Here is a 23,739-nt window from a genome sequence, read left to right as displayed (position 1 = left end):
TATTTCTGCACCATTCTTTAGACAGTTTCCAATGTCTTGCATAATTTGTTCTTGTGGCAGTTTTTTGCGTATAATAGAAAATAACTCATAATTCTTCAGCCACTGTTCATCTTCATCGCCACTACTTATACTATCGGGATACATTTTAAGAATCTCGATATTTTCATATACTAGTATATGTTGTGCTAAATCTTCTTATTGTTGTTCCTGATTTTCTCATTAAGGATTTACTGGATTATTTCACAAGGAATGTGTATTTCCGAGCTTCTAGTTACCACTCTTGCAACTTTATCGGCATATAATATGATGTAGTATCCTGCTCGTCGGCACCTGTGGGCATGAATAAATATTATTATCATTATATTATCTACGCGATATTTTTTCAAAAACATAGAAACGTAGGAATAAACATGGAAGGAATGCGGTAACTTGAGCGATCAAAATGTTTCATTTTCGACAATGTTTGGGTTGTTACAGCAAAATTAAGGACCTTCAGTAGAATAGAACTTCTAATGTAACACCAATATCGCCACGAAAGTGCTATTTCGAAAATCGTCTGAAGATGTTGCCAAAATCATTCAACCAAAAAGACACAAAAAACTTGTCTCTAAATATTTGGTGCATACAATAGAGATCGATGGATAAAATTTAATTTTATTGCGAAACGAGAGCTTTTTTGTATGTATGATCGCTTATTTACAGGAAAGCTTGCGGTGTAGTATATTAAAAGTTGACGCCTGCGAGTAATAGTAAACAAATAGCCAGCTTTACAGGCTGCTTGGGTAGAGTACTTTGGTACTGACACATTGACGACTACAAAGCAATTGAACCATTTATGAACGAAACTTTGCAACACTCCATGGAGTATATTGACCAGATAATGAGTGTTTCACTTATGGAGGCCATTGTTGCAATGGTCACTCGTCACGGAGGCACGGGGTAAAATTAAAAATCGAAAAGATCGTCGAGAGAAATGCGGGATCCAAAATGCAACAAAATCAAAATACTGGTCGACTGCTGATGTCAAGGAGCCGATTTCATAAATTGGTTAACGTCAAACGCTGTGCTTGTAACGAAAGTGAACATATTACAACTTAATGTCCAAGAAATGCAGCCAAAGTAACAGAGTCTTGCAGTGGATTGATACGAGCCATGTCAATTTCAAGTCGGATAAGACGGTATCGTTCATATTAGATTCTGGTCATGATTGTTCGTTAATAACATCATGGAAAAGTTAACGAAACAGTTTGAAAGATACCTATCGGTTTTCGAACTGATTCGAATAAAACTCAAATGAAACCAAGTTGTTCGGACGGATTCGAATAATCGAAAGAAACGGCATTGCTGGAATAGAGAAGCGAGCAGTTGGAGAAAAACTGAACACCTCGAAGAGCTCGTAAATATACCTATCGTGAACCATAACAGTATACATGTACAGTTACTCACAAAATTGAAAGTACACCTTTTAAAACGCAATAACTTATTTAAAACTGGACTAAGTGTATTGAATTTTTTTTAGATGATGGATGGAAGACTAGACGACGACTAAACTGCCTCTTTTTAATTTTGCTATTACTTGGGATGACAAAAAAATTTTACCTTCATTATCTGAGCCTGTAACAAAAATTTAGAAAATGCCTTTCGTAGATCTCCGTAAATTATATGCGTGCTGAAAATTTGATCAAAATCGGTTTAAATATTTAAAACAAAATTGCAGATTTCTTTCAATTTTTGTGATCTTTAATTTGTCGTAACTCATAACAACGTGAACCGATTTCGACAAAAATTTTCAGCATGCATATGTGTAAGTTACCGATATCTACAAAAAGGCATTTTTGACATTTTTGTTACAGGCTCAGATAAAAAAGTTAAACGACGAGAGTTTTTTTTTATTTCTTCTTGCCATTCCAAGTAATAGTAAAATTTAAAAGAAGCATTTCGGTCATCGTCTAGTAGAATAGTTCATCTATCATTTCGTATTCTTCTAATCTAGTGGACTAGTTGATCATTCATCTATCTATCATATAAAAAATCATCATCTAAAAAAAATTCAAGCCACTAGTCCAGTTTTAAAAAAGTTATTGGGTTTTAAAAGGTGTACGCTCAATTTCATGAGTAACTGTACTTACTGAGTGAGTAACTAATATCATTTGAATACCGATATTCTTAATGATATACTAATATTACATCCTATCAAAAGTGTACATTTACGAGTTAGTTGCTTGTAACCTCTCAGTTGTGGACGACGTGTTTACATGTAATAAGGAAATGACAATTTTGCATCTTACAACAAAAATACTTCTCCTACGATTTGGGTTAAAATGCTTGTAAAGCATATTCATAAATTTCGCACAATTTAGAATAATTTTAGAACAACTTGCCGAAAGAAACTGCATCCAGTGTGATCGATAAAAAACGCGTACAAAATTGATCTTAAAAATAGATCGAAGCAGCTAAGTGTAGAGCTTCGCTCCCCAAACAACAATCCAAAAGCCGAAATTCTAAAAAAATACGAAGTTTTGTAAAAACCCAGTATTTTCGACAAAAATGAGGGATTACATGAAAAGTAAAAATGTTAGAAAACTCTAATTGGTTTTGATGATAGAGAAGAGTTTCCCGAATATAAAGTATCTGCGTAGTTTCTCCGCAATATTTTTATATTTTTACGAAAAATTCTTTGTCTAACACGGAAACTCTACCCAGGATCGGCTCCTGTAGACATTTCTGAAGAAGAAACTGCCCTGTAGTAGTGTCGGAACGATTTACATTGCAAACAGGCAACGCGTGCACGACGTTTTATCGCCATGTGCTCCACTGCTCGCTTCTCTCGACTCGGCAGGGCCAAAGCTATGCGTAATCAGCACCGATGGAGGGATCCAATGGGGCACGCAGTTTGTGTAAATAATATTTGAATTTTTTTTAGTAGTCCAGTGTTCTGTTCTTGTTTTATATATTTCTTTGGATACACACATACATGAAAGTATTCAACCGCTAGTATAACGTTGACATCTACGCCATATATTGTAAAATTGGAATGCATTGTTGGTTGATGTGTGCCATATTACACCAATATTAACGGATAAATGGGCATTCGAATTTTACAAATTCCTTCAGATGCATTGACAAATTAAGACAACAAATTACATTTACACGTGTATCTTATTCATGATTGTCCATCCCCATAGAGTGGATTCGGTCATACAAGTTGCAACAAAAAAAAAATACATGCTATAAAGAATTATAAAATCGTATAAAATATAGTGTAATAATACAGTGTAATAATAATTAAGAAAAGAAATAAAATTAATCGAATCATATGTTTTGTGCGTGTCCTTTCATTTTGTTTAGGTGTCTCGGAAATTTTACCACCAGAGGCATCCTTCTCGCTAAATCCACCACTATCATGAGTGGAAAAGAGATGAAGAATACAATAACAATGGAACGTTTTTTAATGTCTCGATCAACCTTGGAGTAGAATGAAATAGTAAACAGCGATAAAAGAAATATTGAATATAAACAAATGAAGATAGATCTACCATTTCGGCGACAAGGCGTAACGACTCGTCAGACGTTACTACATTTCCAAAATCAGAATATCAAAGAGGTACCAGTATTCTTTTCGGTTTTCGATAATATGTATATCGGTTTTGGGATTATAACGGTATCGGTATTACGGTAATAATCGATTTCGGAATAGCTTTGCTCGTATAATACCGGTACCAAAAATATAACGGTAAACTGATGAAAGTAAAGGCGAAATAGTAGACTCAAGTATCAAAAAGACTAATTTAAGTATAAGCGCTCAGCAACAAATATGATTAAGGACGATAACAAATGTTAGACGACAGATTAAATGAAAATATGTATAATGTCCAATATATGTATGTAGTGTCACCGTTTGACAAGACACTAACTTGTTCAGATTTAAATAAAAAACGGAAAAACGCGAACATTTTACAAACTGCCATAACATAAGACCAGTAGCAGCAAGAAAAATTTGCACAACAACAAAAAAAAAAGTGAAAGCAAACAGAAATTGCAAAAAAGGAAAAGCAACGAGAACTATTAAAAATTCAAAAAGAAGAAGAAAGGAAAGTTAAGCAGGTTACAATAGAAGAGGAGAATTAAAAATGAAATAGAAAAGTTAATATTTAATAAAATCTTAGTATTAAGTCATAGTTAATTATGCATATATTTTACGTCTACATTTTTATACTTGATCACATGTATATTTTATTATATATTTAAGAAACTATTTTTGTATATATAAACAGTTTTCAAACCATTTATTCTTCCTTCTAAGCTATTATTCTTATTGTCTGAACGAGCTCTACAATAAATAATGTAAATTATTTAGAAGTTTACGTTTTAACAAAAAAGAAAAGAAAACATAAAAATTATAAAAACTATACAAACCGTGGGCCGATCCCGATGTTTTTTGAATATGTTATAAAGGACGAGATTCTTAACGAACATTTATTGGAACAATAATTGCCGCTCGGCCTTTGTTTCGGAGATATTTGCATAGAACGAGTGCTACAACTACATCAAAATTTACCTATACGTGCTTGTATTTACCTCAACACTGTAATGCAACATCGTAGCACTGTTAAGGATGACATATCGGCAATTGTTTCTGAGCCTCCGTACAGCCAGATTAACTGGAAGTCGTTAGCCAATACCAACTCCTGGCCTACTGTACTTGCCCGAACTAATCGCAGAATTGCGTTTTAACCCTTCAGGGACGACGTCTGTGCCACTGTACGAACTCTCGAGCCGTTCCCAGCGGCCGACGTCTGTGCAGTGTGCGGAGCATTGAGCGGCCACTTGATATACCATTACGTTATACAGGGTATTCCAAAAATGTCTCGCATTCCGGAAATGGGTGTACGAAGCTCAGTTCCGTTCATTGGGTCGGCCGTCTCACGCCAGCTGATCTGGTCTTTCACTAGTCAATGTTTTTCGCTAATAACCCGTAAATAAAACCGCGGATTGCATTTTCGCTAAGGAAAAGGTTACTTCAAACGACCTCAGGAATCCCCCAGTTCCGAATTGCAAGACATTTTTGGGACACCCTGTGTACTTATTTTTCTGTCGATCCTATGTTTATAAATCGTGTCTTTTAACGTCTCTCCATGATGAGTGATCTCGTAGAAATATTTGCACTATGCAGAGACCCAATCTTTCGAACTTCTTTCACGAGATGCAGTTCGATTCTAGCAGTCGTCTAGCGATAATATCAGTGATGGTGAATATAACTGTAGAGAACAAAATTGACGATCAGGTAATCGTTAACGTGATTAGTAAATTGCATGTTAGTGAAAACGATGAGGCAGAACGCAAATAAACAGGCAACGGTGTTTATCTTTTCATTGGGAGGATATGGGTACACACAATGCACAACGGGAAGTTTACTCTAAAAGAAGCGGCCCTCGCAACGATGCGGAAAATATAACAGATCCAATAGCAATGTTCCAATTATTTTTCATTGAGCAGTTTGTAAAAATTATTGTGGATGAGACAAATAGGCATGTTGAGTGAAATTTATATAATAAAATATCACCACTAAGACAACTAGGACATCTATATGGCATTACTTTTATCAATGGGGATAGTAAATAAGCCTACTATAAAATCATGTTTTTCTATCAAAGAAGTCATATTTCCGAAAATAATGATTTTTACTTATTTGCAAAGGGCCTAGCTAATTGAGATGGTCAAAATTGGCCTTAGAGGTTTTTTAATGAATATTATACCATTCGATAGCTAACCAAGAAAAGCACGCTTTTCCACCTATTTCTCTCCTTTGGTGGCTTTTTAATCAGATTTTTCGGTTGCAAGCTGTGCTTATCAAAAATAAAAAACCAAACAAAAATCGGAGAATTAAAGATTTCTCGAAAACAAAGGATTGTGATTTTTGTATATTAATTTCCTGATGAGGTACTATCACAAGCAGTGCATGCAATTTTTCATCCGGTTGGGTCATTGTCAAAAAAAGAAAAGAACATGAAAACCGAATTTGTCGACGTTTTTGCTATGAGCAAGAAAGTTGCTACTTGTTTGGTTTACCGCAAGTGTAAATTAAGTAATTTTAAACATCATTACATTAAAATAAGCAACTTTTTAACCTAGAAAATGTGATTTAAGAGAAAGAAGAAATTGTGATGTACACATTGCGATATACAATAGTGTCTCTCTTCCCGGCGTAATTTCAATATGTCATCACTGACACGCGATAATTGCCGCGACCCTATAATTTATCGATTTTCTCGCTAGGTCGATGCTAAGGTTCGACGGAGTCGGTCGAGCGTATGATGCGTCATGCGACGCGGCTCCTTTGACTCGAATTCCTGGCAGACAACTCATAATATATATAATCAATGTCAATCAAATATAAATAATCAATGACATAACTCTTTTTTAATTTTAATATTTTAAAACTGATTTCTTTTTTAATATCTTGCTCTCTCTCTCTCTCTCTCTCTCTCTCTCTCTCTCTCTCTCACTGTGTGTGTGTGTGTGTGTGTGTGTGTGTGTGTGTGTGTGTGTGTGTGTGTGTGATAGCTTTCTGATTGAGATTAGATCAAACATGATAAAGTTTGGACAAATATTTCTGATTGCTCAAAATAAAATCAATCACGATGTACAGTAAAAACTCCCTATCTGTTGCCAGGACCGATTCTAAAGTGTCGAGAGTAGTACGCAGGAATTGATTTCTTCGAGCCTTCGCGGCTCGCCTTTATTGTTGCCGACACCTCGTGAGAGGAAGAGAGATAGAACGAAACTCGAGTCGAGCAAAACTATGTTGTATACTATGTATGTATGTACCTGGAAAGGCAGCGGTCAGCATCGGAGACAGCCGGTGTACAATATTGTAATGATAGATTAAAACGATGACTTAACTTTTTTATTTCTAAATTTTTATACTATATATTATTATTTATACATGGAAATTTGTTTAATATATTGGTCACATTTTTCCAATTAAAATGATACCAAACACGACATGCTTTAAACCATTCTTATTTATTATACGTAATAAGTAACTTATTTTATTTGCGAAAAAAGCATTACAAATACCGATTTTTAACATATGAAATATTAAAGGCAAGGCCAAAGAAGGTATGTACATATGTTTTTCGAAAGAAAATATCACCAAAGTTACGCTATTCGAGCCTACGTTAGACATCGGGAATAGAAAGGCTTTACAAGGATGGGAGACAGAAGAGAACGAAGACGGCCGAGAATGAAGATTCCATGTTTGAAATTTGCTGGGACGGGAGAAGCGACATTATTTTGAGGACAAGCCTACGCGTGGAGAGTGTAAAGGAACTGTTTTCTGTACATTTTCCATTAACCTTGGAATTTTAAGATGTCGAACATCAAGAAAGAACGCGACATTTAGCATTCTTGAAAAGCGCGGATAGCGCAACAAATGGATTGCAGATGTGGCGACGAAGGATGTTCCGTCCTTCAACGGAATTTTCGTGCTGTGTCCGCCCAATTTTCTCTGGGTCGAATTACATTTTTTTCTACTCTTAAAAAACAATTTTATTTACGGGGAATCTTCGGTTCAGCGAGACAAATTACAGTCCTTCAATGAACGACGTGCAATCGACAAAAGATCACGTTCGTTAGACTTTCAATTTCGTGGAGCCATAACCTTCTTCATTGCAGTTTCTGAGTTTATTCTTCTTTTCAGCAATAAAGCATTTTTTATGACAGGGTCGCCAGCACGCTAACCTGCGGCACTGCGTGCTACGTCATTTTTACATCCCCTTCCATCGCGTTACTGGCCAATCAGTTTCTAGTCTTCTGTCCACGAAACAGTATAAACATTCGAAACTGATTCTTTTTTCGACTTTTCGTCAATTTGAATATGAATTATTTACAAATTAATTTTTTTTACATTATTTATTACAGCATCAGTAAAGTCAACAATTTTGCCTAAACTCTTTTCTACCGCACACCACGTGCATCTTGGCAGTAAATTACGTGCAACATCTATCGCCTTTGATTTTGTCAACAGAAATATCGTGTTTGATCTCATCTCAATCAGAAAACTAACAGTAAGATATTAAAAAAGAAATCAGTGTTAACATGTTAAAATTAAAAAAAGTTATGCCATTGCAATATGAGTTGTCTTCCGGGAATTCGAGTCAAAAGAGCCGCGGCGCGTGCCGCAGCACACGTGTTCAAATTATAGGGCCGTGGCAATATCTCGGCGTCGAGATTTTTGTAATTGAATAAATATGGGCTAAAGCATGTCGTGTTTGGTATCATTATAATTGGAAGAATTTCATCAATATGTTGGACAAATTTTCATGTATAAAAAATTAGAAATAGAAAAGTTAGATCATCGTTTTTATTCTAGCACTACAGTGTACATAATCATAGTAATGTACACCGGCTGCATCCGGTGCCGGCCACTGCTTTTCCGGGTAGTGCACACGACCAGAGTTTCATTCTCTCTCTCACTCTCTCACACGAGGTGTCGGCAACTATAAAAGCGAGCCGCGAAACTCGAATAATGATATCTTCATATGCTAGAGCTTACGTCTTACAATTCGATCATTAAAAAATCTCTAAGGGCAACTTTTCCCCATTTAGGAACCTAAAATTATAATGAGAGAGAGAGAGAGAGAGAGAGAGAGAGAGAGAGAGAGAGAGAGAGAGAGAGAAGGCTCTATGGCATTAGGGCACCGACAACGCACGGGCCTACTTGAGTTTCATCGTTGCTATTCCCGCTTATCGCTATGTTTACGTTTCGGCGCTCCGACAGTCGGATTTGTGCCCTGCGAGAAACTCAGCCGAATCGCGCCGGGCGATAAACGTGTTAATCAGTTAGGCTTTTTTCACAGTTTACAAACAAGTAGAAGAAAAGAATTACCACGGTCTCTACCGAAATTATTTAAGATATTTTCAATTATTCGATACCCGAATAAGGAACTTCAAACACACGGGGCAGTGTTGATTTGAAAGATCAAATGTTTCATAGCCATATGATCGAAAGGAAAAGTTTGCACAAAATGGTATCAAAAATTATTTCACTGCCTGTTGAATGCAACAGTAGTAAATTGTATAATTATATATAGAAGAAATAGTCAAATTACAAAAGTTATATCATTTACGATTCCGTAGAATATGTTGATCGAAAGTCTACTAGTGACATATAGCAGCAAAAAAAAAGAAATAAATCAAGTACAACACCGGATAGTACAGTTTCAAGACTTGCGGGCAGACACTTCATTTCGAAAGTTCCTCCCTCGGATAATAAAGCAAGACCATAAAGAAGATGCGTGGTATCCTCAAAACACGAAAGAAAAAAGATACTGTACATTTTTACTTTGTTTGTCACGTAGGACTTTGTTTAGAAAAGTGTTTCAAAATTTATAACACGATATTAAATTATTATGGTGAGAAACTAGTATTTTTTTAAATTAGGATTTACGTAATTTCATTAATTAAATGTAGCTATGACAGATATGTAAAAAGTTACGATAATCAATAAATAAAATTCGAACGCCTTTTAAAACGCAATAACTTTTTTAAAACTGGACTAAGGGATTTGAATTTTTTCAGATGATAGCGGGATTAGTTTACCAGATGATGACCAAAATGCTTTTTTTAAATTTTGTTATTAGTATCTGAGCCTATAACGAAAATTTAAAAAATGCCTCTCGTGGATCTCGGTAACTTACACATATGCGTGCTGAAAATTTTTATCGAAATCGGTTCACGTTGATATGAGTTATAAGAAATTAAAGATGGCAAAAATCGCAGTTTCATCACGATTTTGACCAAAAACTGGAAAAAATTTGCAGTTTCGTACATCTTTCAACGCTTGTAGCTCGACTCTGGATTAACCGATTTCGATAAAATTTTCAACACGTATATAAGTTATCGAGATCTACGAGAGGCATTTTTTAAATTTTCGTTATAGGCTCGGATAGAAAAAACTTAAAAAAAACTAGAGTTTTTTACCTTTTTTTTGTCATTCCAAGTAATAGCAAAATTTAAAAAAGCATTTTGGTCATCGTCTGGTAAACTTGTCCCGCTATTATCTGAACAAAATTCAAGTCCCTTAGTCCAGTTTTAAAACAGTTATTGCCTTTCAAAAGGCGTTCGAATACTTTCGTGAGCTACTGTACATATCTTACGCAGAATACCGATGGTCGCAAGGTAAGAAAACGGGAAATGCGCGTCGTCTGCAGGGTTAATTAATAGATTTGAGTTAGCGTTAGTTCTTTGACACACCGCATATACATAGTTAGATTCAAATATAATTGAAATTAGATTTTTTCTACCCGTCAACCGTTTCCAACTACCGATGCTCGACTGGCGGTTTTCATATGAGCCGTTCAGTGCACACATCGATTAACTCCACTTTTTGAAAAATCTTAAATTTATGTGTCAAAGCACTTGCTATAGTCATAACTTTTTATATTTATAATAACTTCCCTGAATAATAAAAATTAACATCATTAAACGGCAACATTTTTTTGGCCATTGAAAAATAAGTAATTTATTTCAGAAGTCATTTTGATTAACTCCATACCCTAATGTAATCGTTGCTTTATTGTCATGTATCAACGCTTTGTTTTAAACAGCCGAAGATGCTTTCCCTCCTCTCAATAATATTGGTAATAAAATCGCATCGACAAACAGATTAAAAAAGAAGCGCAACGCAAACGGTAGTTAGTATAACAGTGATCTCGCACACTGAATTCACCATTATATATATATATATATTGCACGACCTACATATTTTCTTGGTCTTTTCATCATTACTCCTAGATTGTTTTTAAAGAAATAAATATTATACCGTTATAACCAAGATGAGTGAGACTAATAACAACGTGGATGACGAAAAAACAGTGATGGTTCTTCAATACGATTTATTAACAGAAAGTGTGGTTCAAGAAGACGTTTATCGTTTTCCTCGGATTCATCTGATTGCAACAGTACAAAAATTTCGCAACAAACACATTGATTGGGAGGAAAAGAAGTTGTAATCCTGATAAATGGACACGAAATTTACAAAAGCATAACAGAATAAATGGTTTGGCATATAGGAATAGGGGAGGAAATTTAATACCTGCAAAAACATTTGTCGATATAAAATGCAGATGCCGTCAAAAGTGCAACCAACAAATTTTTTCGAATGAGAGAGAGACTGCCATGAAGGCATTTTATAGTTTACATAGTCAGCTTGACCAAAATATTTTCTTAAGAGGTTGTATTAAAGTCAACGAAATATAAAAAGAAGGCGCCTCACGAATGAAACTAAAGAACGAAGATCACATTCTTTTACATATTACTTTCGAAAAGACACACGTGATATTCCCGTTTGCAAAAAATATTTTAGAGACACTTATCAGGTGAGCGATGGGCGGATATACAAATGTTGTTCTAAAGAACAAGTTACATCTTTGGTTGATCTGCGCAAAGGCCATGTTGCAAGCAATAAAATAGATGACACAAGTGTTATAAAACATATAAAGTTATTTCCAGCCTACCGTAGTCACTACACGAGAGCTCATAATCCAAGACGACAATATTTAGATCCTGACTTAAATATTAAGAAGATGTATGAACTATACGTCACAGAATGTGAAAAGGAAAATGTAGTACCAGTGAAAGAAAAGTATTACTATAATGTGTTCTCTACAAAATTTAATTTACATTTCAAAGAACCATCAAAGGATACGTGTCAAAATTGTGATGCTTTGCAAATAAAAATTCAATCCTCAGACGGTGAGGGAAAGAAGATGGCAGAAATTGTGAAAAGGAAACTCACTTAGAAGAGGCTAAACGGGCTCGCAGTCAAATGGCTGCCGACCGAATGGCAACATCAGAAAAAGTTTTCGTATTTTCTTTCGACTTGGAAAAAGCTTTGGCCTTTCCCAAGCTGACCACATCCGTAGCTTATTATAAGCGTAATTTATATGTTTATAATTTCGGATATCATGAATTCAGTAAAAATATAAGCCACATGTTTGTTTGGCCAGACACTGAAGGATCTCGTGGGTCTCAAGAAATTTCATCTTGTCTAATAAAGTACATAAAGACTTACGCTACAAACTTTGCAAAAATAATAACATACTCGGATTCGTGTACCGGACAAAACAGAAATATTAAAACTGTCTTAAGTTTATTGAAACTTGTTCAGAGTACGGAAATAAGAGCCGAGTCAATTGAAATGAAATTTTTGGTAAGTGGGCACAGCTATTTGCCTAATGACTCAGATTTTGCCATTATTGAGTCACGTGCGAAAAAAATCAAAACATTTTTTCACCAGATGATTGGTACAATATAAACAAAACATGTAAAAAGAAAGCTCCATTTCATCTAATCCAAATGACCCACCAAGATTTTTTTTCAACAAAAGCTTTAGAACAATCAATCATTAACAGAAAAGTAACCGTCACAGGCTTTCCAGTAAATTGGCTTAAAATACGCTGGATGAAGTTAGAAAGGTCCAAACCCCATCTCATACAATTCAAATGTGATTATAATAAAGATACAGAATTTAAAGCCATTAATTTAAGAAAATCTGTATCAGGTAGACCGCAAAGTTTGACAAATATATATCAGCCTTTATTATATCCTAAAGGCAGAACTGTGACAAGGGAAAAATGGAGAGACATGATGGACCTGCTAAAATACATTCCTCCTGTTGAACATGATTACTATGAAAACTTGACAACAAATCGAAATGACGAATCCTCACATCCAGCTGATGAAGAAGACATTATTTATAATATTTCTGATGGATTAATTACAAATAATATAATATAACAGAACTGTCAATATTCATTATTATGCAAAAGCTGTAATAAAAATATATAATAACTAACTTTTTCTGTAATAAAAAACTTAAAAATTTAAAGACTGAATTTAACTTTACTACTTTTTTTCAGTTGCCAAATTGATTAACTCCACCAGTCACATAAAAGCTGTAACATTACTGACGATTATTTTTTGGCTATCCTTTCTTATTAATTTTATACAGCGTCAGATGAAAGCTATATTTGTATTTATGCATTCTACATTATATGTGTGAATCTATATTATAACAGGAATTTTAAAAAACAATGTACATCGTTTCATCGCGTTTCTCAACTTTTTCTTTTATGGAATTAAGCGATGTGTGCACTGAACGGCTCATATGTTTATAGAAACACTAGACGAGCGGCGATCCTTCGCAGCCGCAACACGTTGCGGTATACGTAAGGCGAACTCATTGTGGTAGTATCAATTATTTCAGCAAATATTTCAAAAACTAAGGCCGATCGGCAATTATTTTTCAAATAAAAGTTGTTCAGAATCTCGTCCTCTATAATATACTGAAATATGATCGTCGTTGGTTAAGGCATTCTGTAGTTTTTATAATTTTTTTGTTAAAAAAATAGCAATAGCACATTTTTTGAAAAAACTGGTAAAGATAAGAACATTTAGTGCAAAGTCACTAAACTGCAGATTTATTCAAGAAGCGTAGGATAGCGTTAGTTTTTTTGCGTGATAATGACAATATATTCTTCCTCAAATACACGCGAAATCGCTAAGTACGTATGTGAGGTACGATGTAAGGCGCGAATAAAATTGACTGCACGAGAAACTACTTTTAAAGACACGAATGCGAACAAACTGCTTCCGCGTGCGGAGGAACAGTCGCTGTACGCATTGAAGCGTACTCGCGATTTCCTAACTTTCCGGACGCGACAAACAAGAGCGTGAAGCGGTTCGTACTCACACCAACTTTCCCAGCCTTCTCACGAAAAGAAAATCACAAAAAATAACGAAGAGCGACTTACCACGGATCCAGCAGATCGTCAGCTTTCAATAATACACGGGCCTTTTCTGAAACGCTTCTCTTCACTACTCTTCTCGCTCACGATACACAATAAGTAACGAGTCGTTCAGCGACTTATGCTCGAATGGCAGCAGGGAGCCTCGACTCTACAGTCAATTTTTCAAGCACTGTCTTGATTGTCACTTGGAATTAGCTGCGAACCTGAACGAACTAAAATTCAATATGACGGTTTAGAAGCGGTAATTCAAATTCTGGATTCTAGAACCAGAATCAGGGCTGGTGAAGATTTGAAATAATTTGACAAAACGTAGTAAAATTGAAATATTTGCATAAATAAATACTATTTCGTTTAATGCTTAAATGAAATACTATTTGGAATGTATTTCGTTAAATATTTAAAACATCAGAAAATGCTATTTAATACTTATACTTAGATTCAAATGTAGAAAATAAAGAACTGAAAATTAGACACGAAAATTTAAAAATTAAACATATTTCGCAACTGTCACACGCTATCTTCTATTCGAATAAATATTTCTTGCAGGTGTGTAGTACATGTTTAAATGCAGTTCTTGTGTTGTGTTTTAGTACATGGTACTATAAAAAGCTGAAGGATACAATTCTTGTCTGCAATACTATTGCAATACCATTATTCTAAATACTGTTTGATGAAATATTATTTTTCTATATTTTAATAAAATACTTATTTCACGATACTATTACAATATGTAACTACACACATGAGAAAACAAATATATTTACATTCTATTAAGGGGTTAGGATAGTCACGTGACTTTACGGATTCAGCAGATCGGGATCTGCTGTACAGATTTCGTTACAAAAATGATATTATAACCGGCGTTTTCTATTAGGAATGAAAAAGAAACTCAATTCAAATTGAACAATTGGAGATATTGCAATGAAATTTTCACTAAAAATAATAAAAAAAATAATTATTTTAATGGCGAGCTCGGCTGGCGCGAAGCGGCCCAGCCAACGAGCGCACAAAGCCCAGTTTCGTTCATTGGCTCGACCGTCTCTCACCAGCTGATCTCGTCATTCATTGGTCACTGTTTTTCGTTAATAACTCGTAAACAAAGCCGCGGATCGCATTTTTGCTAAGGAAAAAGTTATTTCAAATGGCCCCAGGAATCTCCCTTTTCCGAATTGCGATTCATTTTTGGGACACTGTATATATTTCGAGTCATGTACCTTCAAAGGGATACGACGACGAATTTTTCTGGGATTAGGACACGTATGGACATTTCCACTACTGTTATTCAAGAAGATTTGGGTATATAAAGGGCCCAAACGCGACTAAAACTGGGCCCAGTTTCAAGTCAATTACTGACGAAGAGGAATGTTAGCGAGATTGAGTCTGATTCTCTTTCGAGCATTTCAACCGAATGCATACGTATATCGTTGCAAGGTTATAAGCCCCCGCCAGCGTGACTTATCAGTGCGATAAACTGGAACCGCGATCTTGTATTGAACTAAAAAGCTTGTAATATATTATCTGTTACCAGTCAATTTGAATGTAAAATTCATTTATTCCATTTTCTGATTCGAAGCAGTAGTTGGTACAAACCCACAGAGATATACCTTTACCGCTCGAGGTATATCTTTAATTTTTCTTGTAAAAAGTTACAAGGCAACTAAACCCCCAATCCCTATAGCGACGGTCCGCGTTGACATTACATTACATTACATCGGCTAGTTCACGTTTCCCCCTTATCAAAACTCCAAAATCGCGTAACACCTCCATTCGACGTATATTCGACGAGCCTATACGTTTGACGGAGAGTGTGAAAAAACAGTTTATTGTATTTTTTCCATTGCATTGACACTTTACCGAATTCCTGGTTGGAAATTACAGAAAGTAATATTAAAATTTCATGGAATAAAATTACTGATCCTGCTAGTCCTCCCATTCAGTCAGACATGTCAGTGCTTGAACCAGATTTGAGCTACACATAGTAAGTGTTATCACAAGAGAGCAATACACTCTAGCAATTGTGTTTTACACAATTTTTATTGAACTGCGAGGGAGAAGAAAGGAGGGACGAAAATTAAGAGACAGAAGTAGAAACGGAAAGACTTCAGGAAGAACCGTATGAGAACAATAAATTACGTATGGTTACATTGCCACATAGTGCAAGAGGATCACCTCACATGCAATACATGGTGAAGGCATTAAAATTGTATTTCTTGGGCAAGGAAAATTAAATAAGTAAGTACGTATTCATACAACGGTAAAAATTTGCAGCCGATTTGAATATGAATTATTTATAAATCAATCTTTTTTACATTTGTATTTGTTATTAGGAAATAGAGGAAAACCATCACAGTAGGCCACGATACTACACGATTCCAAGGATGATACGCCATAAAACATTCAATATAGAATATAAATTTTCACAATAAATATTAAATAAATAAATGTAATCGAAGTTATATTGTGTTTGATTTTATTTAAATCAGAAATATTTGTCCAAACTATATCATGTTTGGTCCCAATTTAATAAGAAAACTATCAGCAATATGTTAAAAAAAAACATTTTTAAAACCTTAAAATTAAAAAAATTATGTCATTGAATTATGACCTGCTTCCGGGAATTTGATAAATTAGAATCGGAAATTAAATTGGAATTAAATTGGAATATATAAATTACAGGGTCGTAGCAATATCACAGTGCAAATCTTAGAATACTAAAATTCGGCAATTCCCGGAGAAATTACCGTAGAGGTTCCCGTTTCCCCTCTTTTTTTTTTAATCGAGTTAATTCTTTTTTTATTATTTGTGGGGTAGAAACTAATGGCCACGTGTGTCAGTATCGTGCGGCCACGTTCTCCATTGATGTAAAGCTTTCATTTCCGCTTTCGTCATTTCCTTCTTCTTTCACGTTCTTGGTTTTTTCTTCCGTCATGTTCCTAGTATCTTTTTGTATTTCTGTTCTTTTAGTTTTATTGCTCCTGTGTTGGCTTTCATTTTCCTTCTTTTTTCTTTACTCTTTTCTTCCTTTTGTGTTCTCCTATTAGCGCATTGTCTAATTTATTTCCTTAGCTTATTGTCCATCTCTCTTGCTTGTTTCTCCAATCACCTTTCCCAAATTATTTCTCCTTTTTCTTTCCGTATTACTTCTTATATGTTCATCCTTGTTCTTTCCATACCTTCCAGTCTTTGTGTTACCGCATTTTTGATTTTTTCTTTTCTATCTTGACTGGGTAGACTATTTTGTGTTCTATTTTTATTGTGTGATGATTTGTTGCTTCCACAATCCGATGAGATGGCCAATGATTCCTCTGATTTATTTTTATTTCTGTTTCATCCTCATCCCAACGGCTTCTGGTAGTTGTGTTCCCTTTCTGTAATCTCTTTCTTTTGGCTTTCCCGTATTATATTATTATATTATATTTAGGGTGAAGGGTTTTTATGTAACTCATAACTATAGGTCTTTCTTGGATTTTGTTTTTTATTTCTTCCAGTTTGTTTATCCAGATTCTATTGCCCTTCCTGTTCTCCATTTCTGTTTTGTGACTTTGTTCTTTTATCTTCTTTATCAATATATTCTTGTTTATACTTATAATTTACTATAATTTCTTTTTTAGTTTTTCCATGATGTCATGCTCTTTTACGGTTCTCAATATTTCTTCTTCTTCTCAATATTTTATCTTTTGTCTTCCCTTTGCCTATTCTTCCTACTTCAACTTGTACTTCTTTCTCTTCTTCTTGTATATTTTTTCAGTGCGGATTCAATCTATATTGTATTCTTCTTTCCCTTTCTCCTACTCTATTGACATTCTCTATGCTCTTTTTGTCTTTCTCTGTTTTCTATTCTCTTCCCATGACTCTTCTTCTTTGTTTGTATTCCATGACATCGTCTGTCTAGTTAGTCTTTTCCACTTTGATCGTCTTTTTTTCTGTGATCCTAATTTTGGGAATTTATCTTTATCCAACCTGCCTTCTAGATCCAACTCGTTAGTGGCCATTTTTCTTGACTCTATAACGGACTTGTATTTATAGGCCACTATTTTGTTGATCGTATACTCTATCTGGTAGTTAACGTATTTTTTATTTGCTATCATATAGTCCTTGCTGCAGTTAATGCAGTGTGGCTTCTTTTCGCATTTACTGTGGTACGTCTGTCCACATACGAGGCGTAGCTGGCTTTCCGTCCTGCACTGGGCCTATGACCGTATCTTAGGCATTTTTAGCATATATTGATGTCTTTATTGTATATGGCTTTACATCTAATGCGAATAATCCTTGGCAAATAAGTAGTTTTTTTGGGAGTGAATATCTCTCGACCTTTATTAAGAGGTTGTCTGTGTTTTTCCCACACGTATTCCTCCTGTCTCTTAACCCTTTTCGTAAGTCTTTCAACTGCGAAGTTCCTTTGGCCAGGTTCACGTCATACACCAGCTAAGAGATGAGCCCACCCCAATCCACAATTTTCAATTTATTATCTCCCTTCGTAGTCTCGGTCCCTTTCTGTTTTATCTTTTTGTCTTTGTTCGTTTCAACATCTACTATTGTTTTCGCGTCTAAACTTTCTTCTTCTTCTATATTTGTACTAGTATCGTTAGTCGTTAAGGGCCTTCCCTTGCATATTATTTTTATTACTTCTTCTCCCTCTTGAGGTTCCTCCTTCAATCTTATCCTTTTGTTTGTCTTCCTGTTCGTTCTATTGGCCCTTCCATTATTTCCTATAGTTGCACGTCTCCCTGTTCTGTGTTCTAGCTCTGATTGGTCTTCGACCATTCTTTCCGCAGATCGGTTCAGTACTAGCATACCTCTGGGTTTCATTCTCTCCCGGAAGGGACTACCATGCTCGGTCTGTTCGGCTTCTACCGGCTGCTTCGTGCGTTTACTTTTTTCATGATAGGGAGCTTAGGGAATATCCCTAACCTCATATACCCAAGTTTAATCGATTCAACATAGTTTCTACATTTTTAATCACAATTAAACCCCACTCGTTACAAATCCAATCACGCGTTACCCGTGTTCTACCGGATGTGCGATCGTACCATAGCATTTTCTACAGAGTCGGTAATTCAGACCCTGAAACCAGGAAAAAGCATTGCATGCAATGTCTGTACGGATCATAAGTTTGTGAATATACTAATACACAAAAAATGAAAATATTCCGAAAGGAAGTTTATATCAAAAAGATATAATTTATTTATTAAATGTATGTATATTCATGAAGAATAGACAACAAGAAAAGACGAATTGTCTTATATATTAATTGTATTCGAAACTTTTGCAATAGAAAGTAAAGCAGGACTGAATTGTTATATTAAAAGTTAAAAAAATATAAAGAAATAAACTTGCGAGCGTAAGATGTGTTTCAAATAATTAATGATTACATTATAGTCGTTTAATTTCTCATTCGGAAATATTTGTAGCAGATGGGGTTAGCTTTATAATATATCTTCTTTAAAAGTTGGCTTTCTCGGAATAAACATAAAGAAGGATATCAATAGCTTTTAGCTAGTTACTAAATTCATTCTCCAATAATTTTTGCATTACTGTAAAAATTTCGTTACAAATTTATTTTACCATTAAGCTCATATTTATTCGCATATAATTATGTTTATTTAAATGTAACATCTTCCTACGTTACAAATTTATTTTAAATATATTTTTATATATTGTTTTATATATTTTATAGCTCAAAATATTTTTAAATTACAGCCTTCATTATTCTTGACTTTAAATATTTATATTTATACGAGTTTACTCAAGCAGAAAATATTATACAATTTAATATGTCGTATTTTATAATTAAAGATACCTGAAAGCTTCTCCCCGTGACTGACACATTAATTTAAATACTTTCCATAAAGTTAGTTATTTTTACTAGTTTTTGTTCTGGCATTCTTTCCGATGTATTTATCTCAATTTTAGAAAGTTGTCTTTTGTATACGTAATTTGAGGAAATTAATGTAACCGCATACAATTAGTAGTATTGGGAGTAATAGAAATTTGGGGGTTTCCAGACAGATTTGTAAATAATTTTGGAATTTATTATTTACAATTTTCGTGTAAATGTCAATAATTACGGCGCTCCTTTTGGACAAAGTCGCGAATTATATCATTATTTATTGAACCGATGTAAAATCAGATCGACAAGTATAAATTTTTCTTGGAATAATTCAAAGAAAAATAATACAATATGAAACGTACGGAGTTCTGTTCAGTCACGCCACTAATATTCAAGGTCCTTATTGATTCCGGGTGATCATGTTGGGCGCGACGAGATCGCCACAGATGATTTTGTTTTATCGAGAAATGATTCGTCGCACACGGAACTATCTCGAATTCGCATCTCGACAGCAGAACTCGATTCGATCGCATTACACGCCACTATTTTTATCATCGGCGATCTTGACATCGACACAGATCGGATCCGTTATGGTCGCGCTTTGTTTTTCAAAGAATTTTCACGTTTTTTGATCGGAATATTATTCATCATTCTATGAGTTGCGTCGTTTTTAACACTAGCATTCAGTGTAAAATAATAATGCTTATAATTATTATTAATTATTCATGTATTAACTTTCAATTATGTTATTCGCACAGTAAGTGCAATTTGTTATAATTATTAAACAATAAGTGGTAGGACAAAAATTTTGTGTGAAATGTCACTGCGATAAACAGATCTTTTTATCTTCAATTTTTCAAGCTCGTATTTCATTAGTTGCCTCGAGGACATTTCAAGAAGATACGTCATTTTAGACATAGATTTAGTTGCTTCAAGATCATTTCAAGGACTTGAATTTGTTCTTTTTTGTAATTTCACAAGTTAAATATGTATTCATAAGAAAACTTTATGAATGAATTTCATAACACGAATATCAAAATAAAAATAGGCATTCCATTTAAAAAAATGAATTTAAATAAGACTTTAATAAAACAAACAAAAATCTGTTTTAAATATTTTAGTATTTCGTTACATTTTACATTACTGATCATTTTCCTGAAATTGTCGCTTAAAAATTATAATAAAATAATCTGGTTGCTGATAACCTAAAGGATGAAACAACTTTAAATAAATTTATAAAACGAAAATAAACAATTAAGTTTTGCTGGCAACTGAATATTAAAAATAAAAATTAGGATATTCCTGAAATACTCACATCTTGTTATCTTTTCCAAAGTACCAATTTCGTTTACAGTAAAATTTAATGTAGTATTTGTTCATTTAATCTTCTATTATATACAGGGTGGGACAAAAACTACGTACGTCTTGAATATTTGCATTATTTGTAATATTATTAAGAAGCTTGCGTGATACAAATAGGATCATATTTTAATTATTAGAACCTAGTGCGGACATTTGTTGTGTAGATGAGTATATTTAGGGTAAATTCGAGTGAGTCCAATTACTTTTTGAACAAAGTATCGTATTGCGACCAACAAATAAGCTTGGCCTCATTGTCAAAGGTTAAAATTGTTGAAGTGGATTAACTTAAGATTAATTTTTTCTTAAATTAATTTACATTCAGAATCAAATTATGTTGTTAAAATATTGAAACAATTAAATATTAATTAACACTTACTAAGGGGGCGGGACTGGGATCTATTTGGACCCGGAGTATAAATATCGTTATTCCATTATACATTTTATAACAATTAAATGAAATTTCTACCTACTTATTAAGCATCTGAAATAATGCATTTTGAACCGTCATTTTCAATGTGGTTATTTAAAAATGAATATAACATCGTGCCATTTGAGATAACGGCAATTTCAAATAATTGATTATTACGTTATCTTTTTTATTTTTATCTTTTTATTTTATCTTTTTATAACAACATATCACGCACAGGACAAATCTACTTTTATTTGTTGAACTTGTTATATTTGAGCCGTTTATTTTGAAAGTGGTTTCTTATCTTTCACTTTGTTTTTAAGTCGAGATATATATATAACACGTTTAAAAATATGGATGCTAACTTTCAAGAAGATTTACTTGTATTTGTTATCTCAGGATACTGATATTTTTCTCAGTATAAATAATTTCGTATAAACATTAAAAAATCACCACTTTTCATTACGGTAAAGTGACTTAAGCCACTTTCAAAATAAATAGTTTAGAAAAATGACTGACATATATTAATTTTGTCCGACGTATTTTACTGAAGTGATGTTTTGAAAGGACAGTGATTTACTAAAATTGTTGAATTAATTACACATATATGTGCCGTTCATTTTGAAAGTGGCATAAGTCACTTTTCTTTCAATTGTAATTAGTGTTACCATTAACACGATTTTTTTGAAAGAGTGACTTATGCCACTTTCAAAATAAACGGCTCATATAGTAATAATTTATACCATGAATATATTTAATATAAAGGTTTGATTGAAGTATTTCCTTTTTTAATATTCATAAAACACAAAAATAATTAGTACATTTTGAAACATAAGTATAAGTAATTTATATGAAAATACATCAGTTCGATTTAATTTTCGTCATCAATAGGAGTGATTAAGTCCTCGGAAATCGTGTTTTGTTTCAAATTTTTAAAATAACTGTGGTATATTGGGGGTATATAATTAAGCAAGTCCATCATGTCTTTGTATTTTGCTGAAGGAACAGGACGAGATCCAGCGTATAACGGATCCATTTCTATTTGTAAATAAAGCCTAGGTCTTCCTCTTTTTGGTGACAAATCCAAAGTTAGAAATTCATCTTTTGCGAAGAGGTGATGCTGCAGAAGGAGGCTGCCGAGCGGGGTCGCCGTGAGCGGGGGGTGCGGCGTGTGCGCCCACGCCTAGAGCCCCCCCCCCCCCCCGAGCAGATGAGAATAGGCGGGCGGCGGGTGTACCAGATTACTGGTTTAATTGCCCGCCGCCTGCCACCCCCCCCCCCCCCAACTGAAGCTGTCCTCCCCATATTGGGAGAGACGAGGCGGTGTGGGGTGCGGTCCCCCGCACCGCCGAAGCAAGATGATTCATGGGGGGAGTATAAATCTCCCCCCCGGGACGCGGCCGGCCACCGCCATTCCATCCTGTTGGCCGGCCAGGCGAGGGGGAGCCGCGGTTGTGTTCTTTGAGAGTTCCCGTGGCTCCCCCGCTACTCGCCAGCGCCCTAGGCCGCCGTGGGGGTTTTAGCGGGTCGAACCCCGCACTACCCCCGCCCCGCCCTTCGGGCGGGACGGGGGTGTCTGACCAGCAGATTTCCCCCACGTTAAACAAAAAAAAAAAAAAGGCTCGTGTAGGACGATACGAGAGGGTGGTGACGAAAAGCTTAGAGGACACTGATTGGAAAATCGCAATCTTCGAGAAAAACCAATCAGTGCGTCCCGGCGTGGAGATGGAGGTTCCTTCAGGGATCTCAAACGGGGGTGACCGATATAAAATAACGCGACCAGTCGGGGCGCGTACAGTTAAAACGCAGAAAAACATAGTCTAACGCAGTCAACCAGTCGGAGTCAAACAGTCAGAAGTCACAGTCGAAAACACTTACACGCGCTCTCTTTCTCGCCCGAGCTCTAGCTCTAACATACAGTACAATCGGACACTCTCTCGAGTTCACGAGACATTCCGTAGAATCCTCATCCGCGGCATTACTTCGCCAACGAGCGAACGCAATCGTGGGTCGAAAAAGCTCGACTCGCTTCGCACACATTTTCCGCGACACATTCGAGTCCCTCGAGCCGGATAAGTGCGAAACAGTTTTCATAGATCCTTCGCAAATAATATTCTGTACAAAAAGGTTCCAGCTTTTCCAATTAAATTTAAAATGTTTTCTGCGAAACAAGAATTGTTGCAGCAACAAATACAATACTTGGTTGATTTATCTCCGCATTTACTTTATATATGTACATTATTGTCAAATCATTAAATCTCTGGATTTAATTTTAATACTTAACTATTTCAATTTAAATACAAAATAACTTCTGAGAAGACCCC

General features: G+C 34.9%; 3 long non-coding RNA genes across 3 annotated transcripts; 2 read left to right on the top strand and 1 right to left on the bottom strand.

The window, feature by feature from the left end:
• Positions 1–91: 91 nt before the first annotated feature.
• LOC143263774 (uncharacterized) lies at positions 92–14,210 on the bottom strand. The gene is made up of 2 exons (XR_013037113.1): positions 13,818–14,210; positions 92–330 (listed from the first exon to the last, which is right to left on the bottom strand). It is a non-coding gene; the product is annotated as an uncharacterized LOC143263774 (long non-coding RNA).
• LOC143263775 (uncharacterized) lies at positions 329–4,285 on the top strand. Its single transcript, XR_013037114.1, has 2 exons — positions 329–2,897; positions 3,349–4,285. It is a non-coding gene; the product is annotated as an uncharacterized LOC143263775 (long non-coding RNA).
• LOC117228071 (uncharacterized) lies at positions 8,717–12,892 on the top strand. The gene is made up of 2 exons (XR_004492224.2): positions 8,717–9,032; positions 9,142–12,892. It is a non-coding gene; the product is annotated as an uncharacterized LOC117228071 (long non-coding RNA).
• Positions 14,211–23,739: the final 9,529 nt, after the last annotated feature.

Source organism: Megalopta genalis, unplaced genomic scaffold (genome assembly GCF_051020955.1).
Source record: "Megalopta genalis isolate 19385.01 unplaced genomic scaffold, iyMegGena1_principal scaffold1521, whole genome shotgun sequence".
NCBI classification, from domain to species: Eukaryota; Metazoa; Arthropoda; class Insecta; order Hymenoptera; family Halictidae; genus Megalopta; species Megalopta genalis.
The sequence above is the reverse complement of the archived record's forward strand: the minus strand, read 5'-3'. Positions and strand labels throughout refer to the sequence as shown.